General features: G+C 35.4%; 1 long non-coding RNA gene across 1 annotated transcript; it reads left to right on the top strand.

Annotated features, from left to right (window-relative positions):
* The first annotated feature begins 8,677 nt into the window (after positions 1–8,677).
* On the top strand, positions 8,678–20,025 carry LOC113469502. Its single transcript, XR_003392890.1, has 2 exons — positions 8,678–8,785; positions 19,991–20,025. It is a non-coding gene; the product is annotated as an uncharacterized LOC113469502 (long non-coding RNA).
* The last annotated feature ends 211 nt before the right edge of the window (positions 20,026–20,236 follow it).

Genomic DNA, 20,236 nt, shown 5'->3' with positions numbered 1-20,236 from the left:
GGAGATAAAGTTTTGACACTCGCTATCTATTTTCCCGATTTTGAAAATTTGGACCGATTGCAATACTTTCATTACTAGTATAGCTCCGCTATACTGTAGTAATAGAAAGTAAAAAAACTGATAAATTTATAACTGACACATAAAATGGCTCCTCTTCTTTACGATGTGCAGAGATAGATTCAATTCAGAGCTTCAGGTTTATATGTGTATTTTCCCAGTCATAATGTTAACTATAATCCGACTGATGTAAAACCATGCGGGTTGTCTTGGGTGTCTTCCAATAAAGTTATAGTCTACTGTTCTGTCTATAAACTCTAGTAGATATTATCTACTGATAACTGATGTTCCTCTTCCACTAAATGAGTGACTATGCGGAGGAGCTATAGCTTTTTGAGAACTTAATCTAAAAGTTTCAACTTGGAGTGGTATAGGAAGTTTTGGAGGAGGGGTTTACAGAAGGGGACGAGGGATGAGGGAAACAATTTGTCTCCTCCTGAAGAGAGTGAGGGAGGAGGAAGGGAGAGAGGGGGAAAGAGGATGGGGTGGATAAGTGAGGGGGAGATAAAGTTTTGACACTTGCTATCTATTTTATATGCTGCCTGAAATTTTCACTCCCCCAACCATCAGTTAACTTAGTCTCCCTCTCTCTCTCTCTCTGTCTCTCAAGTTATTTGAAAACGGATCATTGACATAACTTCGAAAGTTTGAACTAAACCTAAATTTACAACATAGGTATTTGAAATTTCAATGAAAAATAAGTTAGGTACCTAATTATTGCAATCAATAACTTTCCTATAAGAGAGAATGATTTAAATGTTGCTCGGACCTTTTAAAAAAAGTTGTACTTCCCCCAGCCCCATCAACAATGGTATGGGAAAGTTTTTATAAACCTACGCTCTGGAGTTTTGAAAAGGTAATAATAGAAAGTAATCATAAAACAAAGGTAAAGAAAGCCCCATGTTATTGTTTGTGCAAATAAGAGAACACAAGTTATGAGCTCTTCCATCCCAAGATATTGGATTGCTTGGTCGGTATCTGAGGATTCTGAGGTGCATTTCATTTGTTTAGTTGTTTAGATATTGAGAGAATGTCCTTCCCCTGGTTTTCATGAAGAAAAATTAGCATTCTGGCAATTTTGGCGCTTAGCTCATGATAACCAACATTCAGTCACGTGGTTTTCTTTTACACCGTGGGCATAGTACCTATAGTGGTTTGTTGAACAAAGTTCAAACTACTTACATTGGTGTATTGAGATTTTTAATAAGCGGACCAAATTACATAACTACATAAGTAGATGAATGACTACATAAATGATACGAATTAAGATTCAGGAAAGAAATTTTGTGATGAGAGTGGTTATTTAGTTGGTAAATACGATTTAAATTACTCAGGTAGACCATAATCAGGTGAACCTAACCAAAATCACATCACGTAATAAATGGAAGCTCCGAGATATTAGGATGCTGGAAAATTTCATTATCCTCAGCTTCAGCTTCATATTAGGTACATACCTGATGTTGTGTTGTATCTTGGAGTACATTACAGCAATATTAAGAAAAGAAAGGAAAAAAAAAGAACACACACATAAACTTTACATAATTATAAAAATGTCAAACCGCTATGTTGTGGAATATGAAGGGCCCGGTTTGCAATGCCCTAGAGATGTAGAGAATGAAAACAGAGGCTGGAAAGGTCGAAGAAACCTTCTTATTAAACAAAAGATTTCAGAAATTCAGAGTTAACCCTGCCTCAGGCAAAGGTACCTAAACTTTGCCCGGTTTCAACTTTTCTCCTATAAAATAAAGAAATAATAGGAAATAGGTAATGTGTTCCACCAATCGACTTATCTTTAGTTAGTATCTAGATACCTACATAGGTAGATATGAAGTACCTAGGTAATGATTTAATCTTCCTATAGGACCCTCAAAAGTGCATCTCTTGAAATTGGTACTTCAAGGGATTAATCACTGAGTGCCGATCATGGAAGTCCGATGGTAGTGAAAGGCAAAAGATGGCATAGAAAGTTATTCAGCCGCGCTCAAAAATAAAATTTGTTAAATTTTACTAGTGAAGGCGGCTTGAGTAACGGCGTGAACTTTCAGTTACCTATGATTGATGATTATTCATTGTTAGCATCTCGCTTACCAACTGGCTAAAAGTGAGTGTGTAAGCAAACCCTTTCTGGTGGGAGGCCAAAGTTCATAGGATGTATGGCACTTAATACGTGCCTGTATGAATTCGCGACCTAGGTACCTAGGCTAGACCAAAGTAGAGACTTTGCAGTTTTTGTTGTTGTTGTTGTTGTTGTTGTTGTTGGTGTTGGTGCAAAAAGTAAATTTATTTAATCAGCTTATAGTCGTATAAACCTATAGTTCTCAGAACTTAATGCAAGAGCCGCATCGATTGACCAAATTTCATTTCATTTTTACCTCATCCGCCATTTTACCCTCTCACGTGACAAATTTGTCTCTGACTATTTTTTTCATCGCAAAGATTTTTTCTTTCTTTCGGTTTTGACTCTTGTTAATTGTGGTCGATTTTACTTTTGATCTCTGTGAGTGTTTCAATATTCTGATTTGAACGATGGGGTGTGTCTCCAGATGGAGATTTCTTACAGGTAAGATTTTTAGATTTTTTTTTTTTTTGATGTAACTTTGATTATTTTATGTTAGGTAAATTAAATACATAGCCCTAATTTCAAGTCACACCCCTGAGACCTATTTAGGTAGGTACTTAGGTAGGTATAGGTCTGTACCTAGTACCTACCAACTAATCAGCTTACATGGAATTATAATATGGTATACCGGGTATACATACAAGTCTATCTACGCTCGACTGAAACCCAATAATGTCAAGGTAATAATAAAAGTTCATTTCATTTCTTGGTAAACGTATCTATCTAATAAAATAATATCTACTTTACCTACTTACTAAAAATTTGGATTAAAATCACTAGCACGCTGGATCCTGGATCTAGTTCAGACGTACAAGATTTGGAGACTCCCACACACAGTACCTGCGGCCCGCCAATGTTCAACAAATATCAAAAATGGCCCTCTATACATTTTGAGTTTGACATGCCTGATCTATACTATTCATAGTCAAGTTAGTCTAGTAGAGTGCAAAAAGTAAATTTATTTAATCAGCTTAGAGTCGTATAAACCTAGTTCTCAGAACTTAATGCAAGAGCCGCATCGATTGACCGAATTTTATTTGATTTTTTCCTCATCCGCCATTTTACCCTCTCACGTGACGAATTTGTCTCTGACTATTTTTTTCATCGCAAAGATTCTTTCTTTCTTTCGGTTTTGACTTTTGTCAGTTGTAGTCGATTTTACTTTTGATCTGTGTGAGTGTTTCAATATTCTGATTCGAACGATGAGGTGTGTCTCCAGATGGAGGTTTCTTACAGGTAAGATTTTTAGATTTTTCGAGTATTGTGCTCGTCTGTCAGTCAGAGGTAAGAGTCCTGTTTCCCCTTTATAATTCCTGCAAAGTAGGTTTCGTTTTCATAGCAAAGCAAAGGGAGCACCGCGCACCGCGCCGGTAAGACGTTTTTCTTTCAGAAATTAACATTTCAAAAGTCTTACCTCAGAAAGGTTATCATATCATCATTTCTGTATTCCAATTAAGAATAGGTTGGAAATAAATAATTAACTATTTATTATATAATTGAACTTATTACTCTAAGTCAGTTCATCGGCTTCGATTCAACGTGACAACATCGATAATTACTGAGCGAGCGCCTGTTCAGAGGTGTTCCCGAATTATGTAGCATTAGCAAAAACTCATTTAATTCATGCATTAGGACAAGAACTGATGATATAACTCCTAGGTGGTGTGTCAATGCTGTTGTGACGTGCATTTTCTGTTGTCGTGTTTCGCCCTCAGGTATCCCGTCTCGTGTTTTCGTGTAACAGATAAAATTCGTAACGCTTTTGTGTTGTCAAATTCAAGTGTGTTGTTGAAGATTTGAGATCTGAAGGTTTTGTTTCCTCGTGATTAACGCCGTTAGTGTTAGACCGGTGTTTGTACTTTGTGTGGAGGGAGTATTGTGCTCGTCTGTCAGTCAGAGGTAAGAGTCCTGTTTCCCCTTTATAATTCCTGCAAAGTAGGTTTCGTTTTCATAGCAAAGCAAAGGGAGCACCGCGCACCGCGCCGGTAAGACGTTTTTCTTTCAGAAATTAACATTTCAAAAGTCTTACCTCAGAAAGGTTATCATATCATCATTTCTGTATTCCAATTAAGAATAGGTTGGAAATAAATAATTAACTATTTATTATATAATTGAACTTATTACTCTAAGTCAGTTCATCGGCTTCGATTCAACGTGACAACATCGATAATTACTGAGCGAGCGCCTGTTCAGAGGTGTTCCCGAATTATGTAGCATTAGCAAAAACTCATTTAATTCATGCATTAGGACAAGAACTGATGATATAACTCCTAGGTAGCCAACTGAAACAAAGGCCTAACAAGAATTTATATTATAGGAAACCATAAGAATATTCTTGATATCCAGTAGTAAGGTGACTGTGAAATTGTGTTACTGTGGGTATTGTGTCTCTTCTTTTTACACAGGTACGCATAGCCGTACAAGCTTATAGGTTCAATCATTTGTTTGTCAAACTCCTAGGTAGCCAACTGAAACAAAGGCCTAACAAGAATTTATATTATAGGAAACCATAAGAATATTCTTGATATCCAGTAGTAAGATGACTGTGAAATTGTGTTACTGTGGGTATTGTGTCTCTTCTTTTTACGCAGGTACGCATAGCCGTACAAGCTTATAGGTCCAATCATTTGTTTGTCAACCGCCTATAACGAGTTGTGACGCTCCTTTGCTATCTTATCTTAACATTATGATAACACCTATCCAATTGTATCATACCTACTGGTGTACAACCTTATCAGCTATCTCTGTTGACACAAAACACTAGCAACAAGGAACCCACCTCATACCTGGTGCTTATACCTACAGGTTGTTTCAAATGTACGCACTTTGTGAGCATTATTACCTATAAACCGATGAAAACGAATGTTGAGAATGAAAATTCATTCAATCGTTCACGATATTTTTCAATCAAGAATTGATTTAATTTTCTAAAAGATGGATTTTTAAGGTCTTTACAGCATTTACTGATGTAACTTTGATTATTTTATGTTAGGTAAATTAAATACATAGCCCTAATTTCAAGTCACACCCCTGAGACCTATTTAGGTAGGTATGTAGGTAGGTATGTACCTAGTACCTACCAACTAATCAGCTTACATGGAATTATAATATGGTATATGGTATACCGGGTATATGTATACATACAAGTCTATCTACGCTCGACTGAAACCCAATAATGTCAAGGTAAAAATAAAAGTTCATTTCATTTTGCTTTGTGAGCATTATTACCTATAAACCGATGAAAACGAATGTTGAGAATGAAAATTCATTCAATCGTTCACGATATTTTTCAATCAAGGATTGATTTAATTTTCTAAAAGATGGATTTTTAAGGTCTTTACAGCATTTACATCAATTTTCTCGCGTCCGCGCAATAAAATCTGATCCATTTTGTGGAGAAAACAAGTTAGACAGAATCGTTCACGATATTTTTCAATCAAGGATTGATTTAATTTTCTAAAAGATGGATTTTTAAGGTCTTTACAGCATTTACATCAATTTTTTTGCGTCCGCGCAATAAAATCTGATCCATTTTGTGGAGAAAACAAGTTAAAATTCATTCAATCGTTCACGATATTTTTCAATCAAGGATTGATTTAATTTTCTAAAAGATGGATTTTTAAGGTCTTTACAGCATTTATATCAATTTTCTCGCGTCCGCACAATAAAATCTGATCCATTTTGTGGAGAAAACAAGTTAGACAGGGTTAACTCTTGAGATTGGTTTCACTTTACTTTGACCCTTGACTTTGGAGAGCTTTGTTTGACTTTGGGAGAGCTTTTGTGTTGAAGTTAAGAAATCCTCACACCTCTCTGAAGAAAGTCGGCTGTCCGTTTTATTGTGGATTGGTAATAAATTCGAGTGGAAGGAAAAGGGTTTCTATTTTCCATAAATTTCTGGTGGATGTGCTACAATGTCCGTTTTATTGTGGATTGGTAATAAATTCGAGTGGAAGGAAAAGGGTTTCTATTTTCCATAAATTTCTGGTGGATGTGCTACATCTCTGTAGATATCAAATGGATTACGATTTTGGTCTAGTGTTTCTTTGGTTTAACTCCTACTCTAGTCACCAAACATCCATCATAGAGCACTCACCACATCACTCTATCTGATAACAACCCTGCTTATCAAAACAATCAATAAATCAGTAAAAAAAGGAACCAAATAATTTGTTTCAATAAAATTAAAATGTGTAATCACCTCTGTGTGATATAGACAATCAATAAATCAGTAAAAAAAGGAACCAAATAATTTGTTTCAATAAAATTAAAATGTGTAATCACCTCTGTGTGATATAGTTTTTTATGTGTTTTGTGGTGCTGATAAGTTTTCAGTAATAGCACTTAAAAAAGCCTAGATGTGATTAGACTAGGCATAACTAGGAACTCTAGTTCAGTCAGTTTTGGTGTGTCACTTGAGTAACGGCGTGAACTTTCAGTTACCTATGATTGATGATTATTCATTGTTAGCATCTCGCTTACCAACTGGCTAAAAGTGAGTGCGTAAGCAAACCCTTTCTGGTGGGAGGCCAAAGTTCATAGGATGTATAGCACTTAATACGTGCCTCTATGAATTCGCGACCTAGGTACCTAGGCTAGACCAAAGTAGAGACTCTGCATTATGTATGTTCCTAGTTCCTACTTCAATGTGTTTTCACCATGGATATTAAAGTCATCTGAGATAACACACAACTACCCTAGGTCACAAGCAGAGCGGATGAGTGTCAACCATTACAAGCAACACTTCACACTCATTATGGACAGAATTAGTCACCAAACATCCATCATAGAGCACTCACCACATCACTCTATCTGATAACAACCCTGCTTATCAAAACAATCAATAAATCAGTAAAAAAAGGAACCAAATAATTTGTTTCAATAAAATTAAAATGTGTAATCACCTCTGTGTGATATAGTTTTTTATGTGTTTTGTGGTGCTGATAAGTTTTCAGTAATAGCACTTAAAAAAGCCTAGATGTGATTAGACTAGGCATAACTAGGAACTCTAGTTCAGTCAGTTTTGGTGTGTCAATGCTGTTGTGACGTGCATGTTGTCGTGTTTCGCCCTCAGGTATCCCGTCTCGTGTTTTCGTGTAACAGATAATATTCGTAACGCTTTTGTGTTGTCAAATTCAAGTGTGTTGTTGAAGATTTGAGTGTCCGTTTTATTGTGGATTGGTAATAAATTCGAGTGGAAGGAAAAGGGTTTCTATTTTCCATAAATTTCTGGTGGATGTGCTACATCATGTCCATCTCTGTAGATATCAAATGGATTACGATTTTGGTCTAGTGTTTCTTTGGTTTAACTCCTACTTGATTTTTCAACTGTTGTGTAAAAGCTCGAGTTCTTTTTTCTTCTTCCTCTTCTTCTTTTTAACCTCAGACCATGACAGAGGGAGACAGGAATAGGAGGGGAGGGAAGTGTTTTTCTTTTCAATTCATTCAGGCCCATGTTGTTTGGTTATGTTTGACAGGCTGTAAAGAAAGTAACTTGAAAGTTTCAAGAGGTATAAACAAGGAGGTGTGTGCAGTGTGCTTTCAAAAATAAATAGAAAAAAATTCTGACGAACGTTAAGTCGCTCCTTGTCAAATCCTGAATAACTTTTTTTCTGATTTTTATCAATCACGAAGTTTTGAAAAAAAATTCTGACGAACGTTAAGTCGCTCCTTGTCAAATCCTGAATAACTTTTTTTTCTGATTTTTATCAATCACGAAGTTTTGAAAAGCAAAAATGTAGCACAAGCTGAGTAATCTGAAGAGCAGACATAGAGAAACAAGGCCATACAAATCTTCACCTATTTCAGAGTTGACTCGGAAAGTAAAGATAAAATGCCTCCTCCAAAATTTCCTGTTGGTAGTAATTAAAAACGGCAAGCTGGAAAATTTAGTTACCTAACTGACGTAGGGATGCGATCAAGCGATCATGTAAAGGATGCGATCAAACTCCTTCTGGCAAAAATGTAGCACAAGCTGAGTAATCTGAAGAGCAGACATAGAGAAACAAGGCCATACAAATCTTCACCTATTTCAGAGTTGACTCGAAAAGTAAAGATAAAATGCCTCCTCCAAAAATTCCTGTTGGTAATTAAAAACGGCAAGCTGGAAATTTTAGTTACCTAACTGACTTAGGGATGCGATCAAACGATCATGACTCCTTCTGATGTGTGCAGTGTGCTTTCAAAAATAAATAGAAAAAAATTCTGACGAACGTTAAGTCGCTCCTTGTCAAATCCTGAATAACTTTTTTTTTCTGATTTTTATCAATCACGAAGTTTTGAAAAGCAAAAATGTAGCACAAGCTGAGTAATCTGAATCTTCACCTATTTCAGAGTTGACTCGAAAAGTAAAGATAAAATGCCTCCTCCAAAATTTCCTGTTGGTAGTAATTAAAAACGGCAAGCTGGAAAATTTATAGTTACCTAACTGACTTAGGGATGCGATCAAGCGATCATGACTCCTTCTGAATACACCCCTACAATGTAAGTATAATATTACATAAGATTTGAGATCTGAAGGTTTTGTTTCCTCGTGATTAACGCCGTTAGTGTTAGACCGGTGTTTGTACTTTGTGTGGAGGGAGTATTGTGCTCGTCTGTCAGTCAGAGGTAAGAGTCCTGTTTCCCCTTTATAATTCCTGCAAAGTAGGTTTCGTTTTCATAGCAAAGGGAGCACCGCGCACCGCGCCGGTAAGACGTTTTTCTTTCAGAAATTAACATTTCAAAAATACAGACAATGGCATAAAGTTTCGTTTGTTCGACGAGCGTCTGATGGTTTATGTTTTTCCAAGGAGTTTGGCAGGGGACGGGAATATACATTGTTTTCGAATCCATTAAATTAAGTAAAAAGTTAAGCGGTACCTCACCTTGGTAGTCCTTGAGTTACAAGTCGCTACAACCTTGATTTTACCACCTGAAGGCAATTGTTCTTCTATTATGTTTCCAGTATTAACTTGGAAAATGGCCATCATCTGAAGTTGACCGTAGATTTTGTGAGGACCCATTCATTGCGTTATTCATGCTCAGTTAGTAGTAAGATTTTTACATTGAAATGGGGGTCTTTTCTGACGAAATTCTAGTGTGCGCAGTCCAGTATGTCAGACTATTGCACCTTTACGAGAACCAACATCAACTAATTGTAATCCTAAAATGTATTAGGAAAATAATAATGATTTTTAAACCTCCAGATTGGGATATAAGATTTTGTGAGGACCCATTCATTGCGTTATTCATGCTCAGTTAGTAGTAAGATTTTTACATTGAAATGGGGGTCTTTTCTGACGAAATTCCAGTGTGCGCAGTCCAGTATGTCAGACTATTGCACCCCATTGTAGTAACATTAGAAATAGGAACTCTTTAGTAAGGTTAAACAGTCAGCAGATGAAACACTGTGTATAAGGAGTTAGGGACATCTATTTTTCTCAACACCTGTTTCTTCGTCCCTAATAGAACCATCCAACACACTCTGTATCAAAGTACATACCGAGCATGTATGAAAAAAAAAACTGATAAATTTATAACTGACACATAAAATGGCTCCTCTTCTTTACGATGTGCAGAGATAGATTCAATTCAGAGCTTCAGGTTTATATATGTATTTTCCCAGTCATAATGTTAACTATAATCCGACTGATGTAAGCGAAAACAGTATGGCATCAAATGTAACGTTTACAAGAAGACAAGTATCTAGGTTCTCAAGGAAATGCTTTTAACCTTATGATGTGTTAACAGATGTAACATGTTTTGTGTGAACACATAATAGATTGTGATGACGTACTGTGCAAATCGTCAAAGTATTTTTCTCAGAACAGAGATATAATGTTTTGAATGAAAGTCAGATTGTTAGATCATAGGTTTGCACACATGTACATTATTTGAAAACTTGACGTGAGAGAAAAGACATGAAATCCCAATTATTTTATTAGGCTTAGGTATAGGCGGCATACTCTCACTCGGCTTATGGATTTGCATGATTATTTTATCTTTCATTATTTATTAACTCCGTATGATGTCGTTATATCAGAAAAATATTTTGATATTTACAATGCAGAATTTGAGGCCCTTGTCACAAGGCTGGGGAAATCAGAAAAATATTTTGATATTTACAATGCCGAATTTGAGGCCCTTGTCACAAGGCTGGGGAAATTCACTTTTTTGAGCTGTGAAACCTAAAGAGAGCAGCCAATCAAGACTACCCAATCATGGTTGCGTTATATAGTGTGTTTGATTGTACTTGATTTTAGGTATGTAGGTAAATAGATACATATTTTAAGAAAAATATTTTGATATTTACAATGCCGAATTTGAGGCCCTTGTCACAAGGCTGGGGAAATTCACTTTTTTGAGCTGTGAAACCTAAGGCCAGCCATTCACGATCAGTTTTAACTGACAGTTCGATTGAACTGATGGTCTAAACTGAGGATTATAAAAATTTTATATTTTTAACTGAAGATACTTGAACTGTCAGTTAAAACTGATCGTGAATGGCTGGCATAAAGAGAGCAACCAATCAAGACTACCCAATCATGGTTGCGTTATATAGTGTGTTTGATTGTACTTGTTTTTAGGTATGTAGGTAAATAGATACATAATATGAACCTATGTAATATGATCTAAATTTAAGTTTTTGGTCCTTGTACAACATCCATCAGTTATTTATGGACGTCACATAAACAAAGGCCCAAGAATCTTTCTATGACTTATATGTTTAAATTTAAAAATTCAAATTAAATGACCAATACTAACTTTTAAGGCCGCGGTCACTGAGTCGGATTAACATGCGGTATTGGTCCATACATGCCATTGTCATGCCTTAGCCAGAGGTATATCCGAATGAACTTTATCTGTTAATCCGACATCCTAAGCCCCAGTCTAAGTCACTTGAACCAAACATTGTAAGAAATTAAAATTCATAGTGGTGGGAAGTCAACCAGACAAGGTGTGCATTAGGGAAAAAATAGTAATGATGAAATTTTATTATACGAGTAATTATGTATGTTCATAGTGGTGGGAAGTCAACCAGACAAGGTGTGCATTAGGGGAAAAATAGTAATGATGAAATTTTATTATACGAGTAATTATGTATATATTTGAAAACTTGACGTGAGAGAAAAGACATGAAATCCCAATTATTTTATTAGGCTTAGGTATAGGCGGCATACTCTCACTCGGCTTTTGGATTTGCATGATTATTATCTTTCATTATTTATTAACTCCGTACTGATAAATTTATAACTGACACATAAAATGGCTCCTCTTCTTTACGATGTGCAGAGATAGATTCAATTCAGAGCTTCAGGTTTATATATGTATTTTCCCAGTCATAATGTTAACTATAATCCGACTGATGTAAGTTAACTCCGTATGATGTCGTTATATCAGAAAAATATTTTGATATTTACAATGCCGAATTTGAGGCCCTTGTCACAAGGCTGGGGAAATCCACTTTTTTGAGCTGTGAAACCCAATTTTCATCTCCCTCTGAGCTTTGAGCATACTTGGAGACTGCTTGGGCATAGTCTCCGAGAACATTGTAACATGAGGTGGTAAACCCCAGCCCAAGTAGTTACTAACATCACATCAACTTGGCTAATCAAATCACTTCTAGAAATCCCGGGCTGATGTAAGCGAAAACAGTATGGCATCAAATGTAACGTTTACAAGAAGACAAGTATCTAGGTTCTCAAGGAAATGCTTTTAACCTTATGATGTGTTAACAGATGTAACATGTTTTGTGTGAACACATAATAGATTGTGATGACGTACTGTGCAAAGCGTCAAAGTATTTTTCTCAGAACATCAGAGATATAATGTTTTGAATGAAAGTCAGATTGTTAGATCTTAGGTTTGCACACATGTACATACTAACACCAAGGTAGAGTACAACTCGTAGGTATCCCATTGGTCCTATCTTATTAAATTTGGTTAAATATTTCGCCGCATTTCAAAGTATTTTTCTCAGAACAGAGATATAATGTTTTGAATGAAAGTCAGATTGTTAGATCATAGGTTTGCACACATGTACATACTAACACCAACTAAAGAATGATACCTACATGACAGTGACAGTCAATATTGTCTACACCGAAAAGCCATTGCCTTTCGAAGCATGACTTCAAATCATAGAGACATTGCTCTGTAAATCCCAATAAATAGAATGACCTAGTCAACTTCAATCAAATAAAAATGCCATTCATTATTATTGATCGTTTTGAAAATGGTGAAGAAAAATCTCAAAAACAATATAGAAAAGTAACCTACATAACAACATCATTCGATATCCCCCATTGGTTAAAATCGTAGCAGAATCATCAGAAAGCTTTCATCGAATCAAATATCAAGTGGTGATTTTCTGTTTTTGGCCCGGAGATACAAGAAACAATTGAAGAGCATGACTTCAAATCATAGAGACATTGCTCTGTAAATCCCAATAAATAGAATGACCTAGTCAACTTCAATCAAATAAAAATGCCATTGATTATTATTGATCGTTTTGAAAATGGTGAAGAAAAATCTCAAAAACAATAGAAAAGTAACCTACATTACAACATCATTCGATATCCCCCATCATTGGTTAAAATCGTAGCAGAATCATCAGAAAGCTTTCATCGAATCAAATATCAAGTGGTGATTTTCTGTTTTTGGCCCGGAGATAGAAGAAACAATTGAAGAAGAGACAAAATAAAAACAAGTAATTTGATTTCGTTTCCAACCGGAGGCGTTCAATCCTCGTCAAATTAAATGACCCACGACGTTCAAGTGTAGGACAAATTCATTGGTTAAAATCGTAGCAGAATCATCAGAAAGCTTTCATCGAATCAAATATCAAGTGGTGATTTTCTGTTTTTGGCCCGGAGATAGAAGAAACAATTGAAGAAGAGACAAAATAAAAACAAGTAATTTGATTTCGTTTCCAACCGGAGGCGTTCAATCCTCGTCAAATTAAATGACCCACGACGTTCAAGTGTAGGACAATAGACATTTCAGAGTATTGAGGGGGTTTGAGACAAATTTCTTTCTTATTTCTTTCAGAAACTTAGATAAGAGACGAAAGTATTTTGTAAGGGCTTTAACCCCGCTTAAACGAAGGGTTGAGCAATTGAGCAATACAGGTTTTTGAAATTTACTTGAATAAACTATGATCATCCGTGATGTTCTCGTAAATTGAAAAAGAAAACCTACAAATTTTTTCTTTCTTATTTCTTTCAGAAACTTAGATAAGAGACGAAAGTATTTTGTAAGGGCTTTAACCCCGCTTAAACGAAGGGTTGAGCAATACAGGTTTTAAAAATTTACTTGAATAAACTATGATCATCCGTGATGTTCTCGTAAATTGAAAAAGAAAACCTACAAATTTAAGAAATCTTTCTCCATATTGATCTGTATTACATACCTACAGTTTTTTTAGATACTATTCAGGTATTTATAAATTTATAAGATATGATTGGTTGATCTGCCACGAGTTCTGTGCCCCTCCGTGTATTACATACCTACAGTTTTTTTAGATACTATTCAGGTATTTATAAATTTATAAGATATGATTGGTTGATCTGCCACGAGTTCTGTCACATTCACTATTCTGTCTAAGTTCTCTTGGTGTGTGTCTTTAAGTGTCTTAACACTTAACACCAACATTATTTATTGTTATTCAAATCATCTCTATTGTTTGCTTTGCCCCTCCAAGCTAGGTGATGGTCCTCAAGGAAGAATTCCAGTTCAAAAGCTCTGTTTCAACCAATGACGTACACCCTGTATATGATACATTAAAGAATATTACAGTAATAAAGCAACGTGTCACTTCATTAGCTCATTGTTCGTCAGGAACCCCAATCCGTCTCAGGCGCACCGTACAGACAATGGCATAAAGTTTCGTTTGTTCGACGAGCGTCTGATGGTTTATGTTTTTCCAAGGAGTTTGGCAGGGGACGGGAATATATGTACATTGTTTTCGAATCCATTAAATTAAGTAAAAAGTTAAGCGGTACCTCACCTTGGTAGTCCTTGAGTTACAAGTCGCTACAACCTTGATTTTACCACCTGAAGGCAATAATTGTTCTTCTATTATGTTTCCAGTATTAACTTGGAAAATGGCCATCATCTGAAGATGACCGTAGATTTTGTGAGGACCCATTCATTGCGTTATTCATGCTCAGTTAGTAGTAAGATTTTTACATTGAAATGGGGGTCTTTTCTGACGAAATTCCAGTGTGCGCAGTCCAGTATGTCAGACTATTGCACACCATTGTAGTAACATTAGAAATAGGAACTCTTTAGTAACGTTAAACAGTCAGCAGATGAAACACTGTGTATAAAGAGTTAAGGACATCTATTTTTGTCAACACCTGTTTCTTCGTCCCTAATAGAACCAACCAACACACTCTGTATCAAAGTACATACCGAGCATGTATGAAAAAAAAAACTGATAAATTTATAACTGACACATAAAATGGCTCCTCTTCTTTACGATGTGCAGAGATAGATTCCATAATAATAAACTGAATAATTAATAAAATAGGTAGGTACATAAATACTGATTTTCTTTAACCAAGATCAAAAAATTCCCGGAGGGACGGGCCCCGCTTGTTTACTTTCTATTACATTATGTATTGGGGATATAATTATGTTTATGAAAAAGTACCTAGGTAATGAGAAACTATTGGAATCGGTGGGAATTTTCAAAATCGGGAAATGGGTGGTAACATCCGTTTCCCGTTTTGAGGACTTCTCAGTCCACATTTATTTTTCAATTTTCGACATTTAGTAGAAAGTAAGAAAGTCGTGTGATGTTTCACACCAGAGTTTTCACAAGTCCATTGAGCATTGATTTGAATGCTCGTCAATTTCATATTTAGGTATCCAGGAAATTAGACTTTTAAATTCTGTATGTTTAAGAGTAAATGACACACTGTTCCGTACTGAGATCACACATTAATACATGATCCATCACTTGCATATGCTTTATGCTTCGTGGTACTTAATGTGAGAGGTGGCTTAATTGTAGTTCCACCACTAATAATTATTTCAAGATTCACATTCAGGTTTATCTTTTCTTCTTTTTTTTTCCTTCGCTGAGAAACAAGAAGATGAAGCAAGAATAAAATAAATACCAGAGCACGGAATTGATGTGAAACTCCGTAAGATAGCTTCGGGGTCCAAGTTCCAAGTCTAAAGCAAGCTTGAACAAAGTTGAGCTTCAAGTTGCAATTATATTTATTAAACTTTTCTATTAACTTAATGCATGTTTAATCCAAATATAAACAATGACAAGGACGCAGAGGAAAAGTTACAAGAGTTCCTCAAGGTGCACTTTTCTTCCCATTATTGTAAATTGCTTCATTTTCTTCTCATCCTTCTTCTCCTCCTTCTTCTCCTCCTCCTCAATTTTGCAGCCATTTTTCTTTTCGTTCTTCTTTTAGCAGTGTGTTTTTGTTTATCATGGCGAGCTCGAAATTTTCCAGCAGTAGATTATTCTCAGGTGTAAAAAAATGAATTGTTTCTATTTATCATAGGAGGCAGTACATGTAGGTATTAAATTTCCCTCATCCTTCATCTGAAGAGGCATTAAATTTCTCAATAGGACAATAGCTTTAGACTCTTTTACTTTCATACTTCTTACGTTAGCTTCTAAATAAAACATAAACTCCATCTGAGATTCCTAAAATTGGGTATCTATCAGTGAGACCATACTGATCCTGCACTAATCAAGCGAAGACCCAAGAGGCAAAGTTATTTCCCTTTCTCTTCAATTCAACGAAAATTAATAACCTGCTTCAAATTGGAGGGAAATCATTTTCCATAATTTTCCCATAAATTTCTTTCCCTCATTAAATGCAAAACGTTTCCATCAACATCATCAACATTATGAGCTCCTTCATGTTCATAAGAGGTTTTCTTTTCCTCGTCCAATATTCTGCTTTCTAGCTAGGTGATGGTCCTCAAGGAAGAATTCCAGTTCAAAAGCTCTGTTTCAACCAATGACGTACACCCTGTATATGATACATTAAAGAAAAATATAAAAATATTTCCATCATAGGAAAAAAAATTCCAAACTTGCACTCTAGTTTGAGAGCTGAACTATCTGGGCTACCGCTACATATTTTATCATAGAAATTTATGATCGCAATCCTGAAGAGCGAAAAAACTCCACGAATTTATTCCAATATATTGGAACTTTTACATTATTATGTTGTAAATAAATCTTTGATTAGGGACGTGAGCTAAAAACGTCATAGTAAACTTTCAAGATCTATACAGTTCTGCAGTATTAGTTTGTCACGTGTATAAATAAAGTTACCTATGAATAAATTTATTGCTCATGCATTGTTAAGATCTCCTTTTTGCCAACACTAAGTATAGTAGTATTTACTTTTAGGGGAACACGGGCCAAAACGGTACATCGAGGCAAAACGTGGATATTTAGTACATGCATGTGGGTATTTAGTAAATTAGGTACATATGTATAATCTGATGGCGAAGACGATTCAAAAAGTCAACAGAGAGAACAATAAACCCCAACAAAACTTTCCTGTCCAAGTTCCATTCTACTATTGGTATCTCTCTCATTGAGGAAGTAAAATTGTAATTTTTAAAAAATACAAAAACAAAAGGCGTTGAAAAAAATTCTCGACTCTTTTGTAATTTCTCTTCCTCCCTTGTCGCGTCTTTCTTCACTTAGTTAATTATCCTAGCATTAATCTGCTCCTTATTTCTCAGTCCCATCCTCTTTATCTTTCATCTGTTTTATTTTGTTTCGATTCTAGCACAACTAATTCTTTTTCTTGAAATCAATACAAAAGGTTCTTTATTAATTCATTTCATTTAATTAATTGAGAAGACAAAAGTTACAGCAAGCTTTATATTAGTAAAGTGGGTATAATGGATTAATGGATGTTTTGTTTGGTGCTTGTTAAATTACTCTATTCAAACTTTGAATTCGATGGAAGAAATGGCACATGGAAAAGAAGTGAAAGCTGGTAATTACCACAATTAAAAAAAGGATTTTAATTGAAAGGCCTGTATTTTTTACTTTCTATTACATTATGTATTGGGGATATAATTATGTTTATGAAAAAGTACCTAGGTAATGAGAAACTATTGGAATCGGTGGGAATTTTCAAAATCGGGAAATGGGTGGTAACATCCGTTTCCCGTTTTGAGGACTTCTCAGTCCACATTTATTTTTCAATTTTCGACATTTAGTAGAAAGTAAGAAAGTCGTGTGATGTTTCACACCAGAGTTTTCACAAGTCCATTGAGCATTGATTTGAATGCTCGTCAATTTCATATTTAGGTATCCAGGAAATTAGACTTTTAAATTCTGTATGTTTAAGAGTAAATGACACACTGTTCCGTACTGAGATCACACATTAATACATGATCCATCACTTGCATATGCTTTATGCTTCGTGGTACTTAATGTGAGAGGTGGCTTAATTGTAGTTCCACCACTAATAATTATTTCAAGATTCACATTCAGGTTTATCTTTTCTTCTTTTTTTTTCCTTCGCTGAGAAACAAGAAGATGAAGCAAGAATAAAATAAATACCAGAGCACGGAATTGATGTGAAACTCCGTAAGATAGCTTCGGGGTCCAAGTTCCAAGTCTAAAGCAAGCTTGAACAAAGTTGAGCTTCAAGTTGCAATTATATTTATTAAACTTTTCTATTAACTTAATGCATGTTTAATCCAAATATAAACAATGACAAGGACGCAGAGGAAAAGTTACAAGAGTTCCTCAAGGTGCACTTTTCTTCCCATTATTGTAAATTGCTTCATTTTCTTCTCATCCTTCTTAGGAAAAGTTACAAGAGTTCCTCAAGGTGCACTTTTCTTCCCATTATTGTAAATTGCTTCATTTTCTTCTCATCCTTCTTCTCCTCCTTCTTCTCCTCCTCCTCAATTTTGCAGCCATTTTTCTTTTCGTTCTTCTTTTAGCAGTGTGTTTTTGTTTATCATGGCGAGCTCGAAATTTTCCAGCAGTAGATTATTCTCAGGTGTAAAAAAATGAATTGTTTCTATTTATCATAGGAGGCAGGTTTATCATGGCGAGCTCGAAATTTTCCAGCAGTAGATTATTCTCAGGTGTAAAAAAATGAATTGTTTCTATTTATCATAGGAGGCAGTACATGTAGGTATTAAATTTCCCTCATCCTTCATCTGAAGAGGCATTAAATTTCTCAATAGGACAATAGCTTTAGACTCTTTTACTTTCATACTTCTTACGTTAGCTTCTAAATAAAACATAAACTCCATCTGAGATTCCTAAAATTGGGTATCTATCAGCATTAAATTTCTCAATAGGACAATAGCTTTAGACTCTTTTACTTTCATACTTCTTACGTTAGCTTCTAAATAAAACATAAACTCCATCGGAGATTCCTAAAATTGGGTATCTATCAATGAGACCATACTGATCCTGCACTAATCAAGCGAAGACCCAAGAGGCAAAGTTATTTCCCTTTCTCTTCAATTCAACGAAAATTAATAACCTGCTTCAAATTGGAGGGAAATCATTTTCCATAATTTTCCCATAAATTTCTTTCCCTCATTAAATGCAAAACGTTTCCATCAACATCATCAACATTATGAGCTCCTTCATGTTCATAAGAGGTTTTCTTTTCCTCGTCCAATATTCTGCTTTCTTCTCTTCCTTAGCCTTCTCCTTCTCTTCCTTCTTCTCATCCTCTATCCTCATCCTAACCCTAGCAATTTCCATGGATATTTAAGCCTTATAACAAGAGAGGGGAAAGCGCGGTGGAGAGCATTGAATTCGATTCAATAAATTTCATTTCTATGGTGGGAGCAAAATTTTAGTTGTTATTATATAAAAAAGAAGATTTTATTTTCTCCACAAAATCCCTTAAATCCATAATTTCAGTAATAAAAAAATATATAAAGTTATTAATAATTTCAAAAGTTTCTCTTTTCCCTCTCGTATAATAGCGAACAATTTATTATATTTGCCATAATAGAGATGAGCACTAACGGCTTCAGGGATGGTTTCCAAAGCAAGCTGTGTAGTCCAGTGATCACCACTTTCGTCAGTAAAAACGTCCGCGTCCGATGGTCGATAAGCTTTATGAGTGTAATGCTGGTTCTTATGAGTAATTTATTACCCTCATAAGTCTAATGGCAATAGGCTTCAGGGATGGTTTCCAAAGCAAGCTGTGTAGTCCAGTGATCACCACTTTCGTCAGTAAAAACGTCCGCGTCCGATGGTCGATAAACTTTATGAGTGTAATGCTGGTTCTTATGAGTAATTTATTACCCTCATAAGTCTAATGGCAATAGGGCTGAAGCTTCGAAGAGAACTTAATTTCAAAATCCTCAAATGTCCATTACAGAAATCTTTTCAGAGAACATTCCGGTCTGCTGAAAACGAGCCTACGGTTTCGAGGATTTTTATTTCCCAGAAAAAAAAGAATTGTTCAACAAAAGCCTTTACAATATTGGTGGAAGATTTTTTCGCCCTCTCTATCCATTTCATCTTAGTCCATTACAGAAATCTTTTCAGAGAACATTCCGGTCTGCTGAAAACGAGCCTACAGTTTCGAGGATTTTTATTTCCCAGAAAAAAAAAAGAATTGTTCAACAAAAGCCTTTACAATATTGGTGGAAGATTTTTTCGCCCTCTCTATCCATTTCATCTTGTTTGTTCGAAGCAAGACAGTTTATTCTTTAATCCTGGGTAAATATGATAATCACGCTCTCTCCATTTCAAATTGCAAAATTTGTGTTGTGAACATCACACGACATTTTATTACCTTACCGAACTTGACAAAAGTCTGCTAACACATCCTTTGATTTTTGTTTCAGATTGTTGTATCTGCTTTCGTACACCAAACAAGGAAGAAAAGGTAAGTTCTGCCCTACCCTACTGATTTAACCTTTTTTACGAGAACTTTATGAGTGTAATGCTGGTTCTTATGAGTAATTTATTACCCTCATAAGTCTAATGGCAATAGGCAATAGGGCTGAAGCTTCGAAGACAACTTAATTTCAAAATCCTCAAATGTCCATTTCAGAAATCTTTTCAGAGAACATTCCGGTCTGCTGAAAACG

Source organism: Diaphorina citri, unplaced genomic scaffold, assembly GCF_000475195.1.
Source record: "Diaphorina citri unplaced genomic scaffold, Diaci psyllid genome assembly version 1.1 scaffold1107, whole genome shotgun sequence".
NCBI lineage: Eukaryota > Metazoa > Arthropoda > Insecta > Hemiptera > Psyllidae > Diaphorina > Diaphorina citri.
The sequence above is the reverse complement of the archived record's forward strand: the minus strand, read 5'-3'. Positions and strand labels throughout refer to the sequence as shown.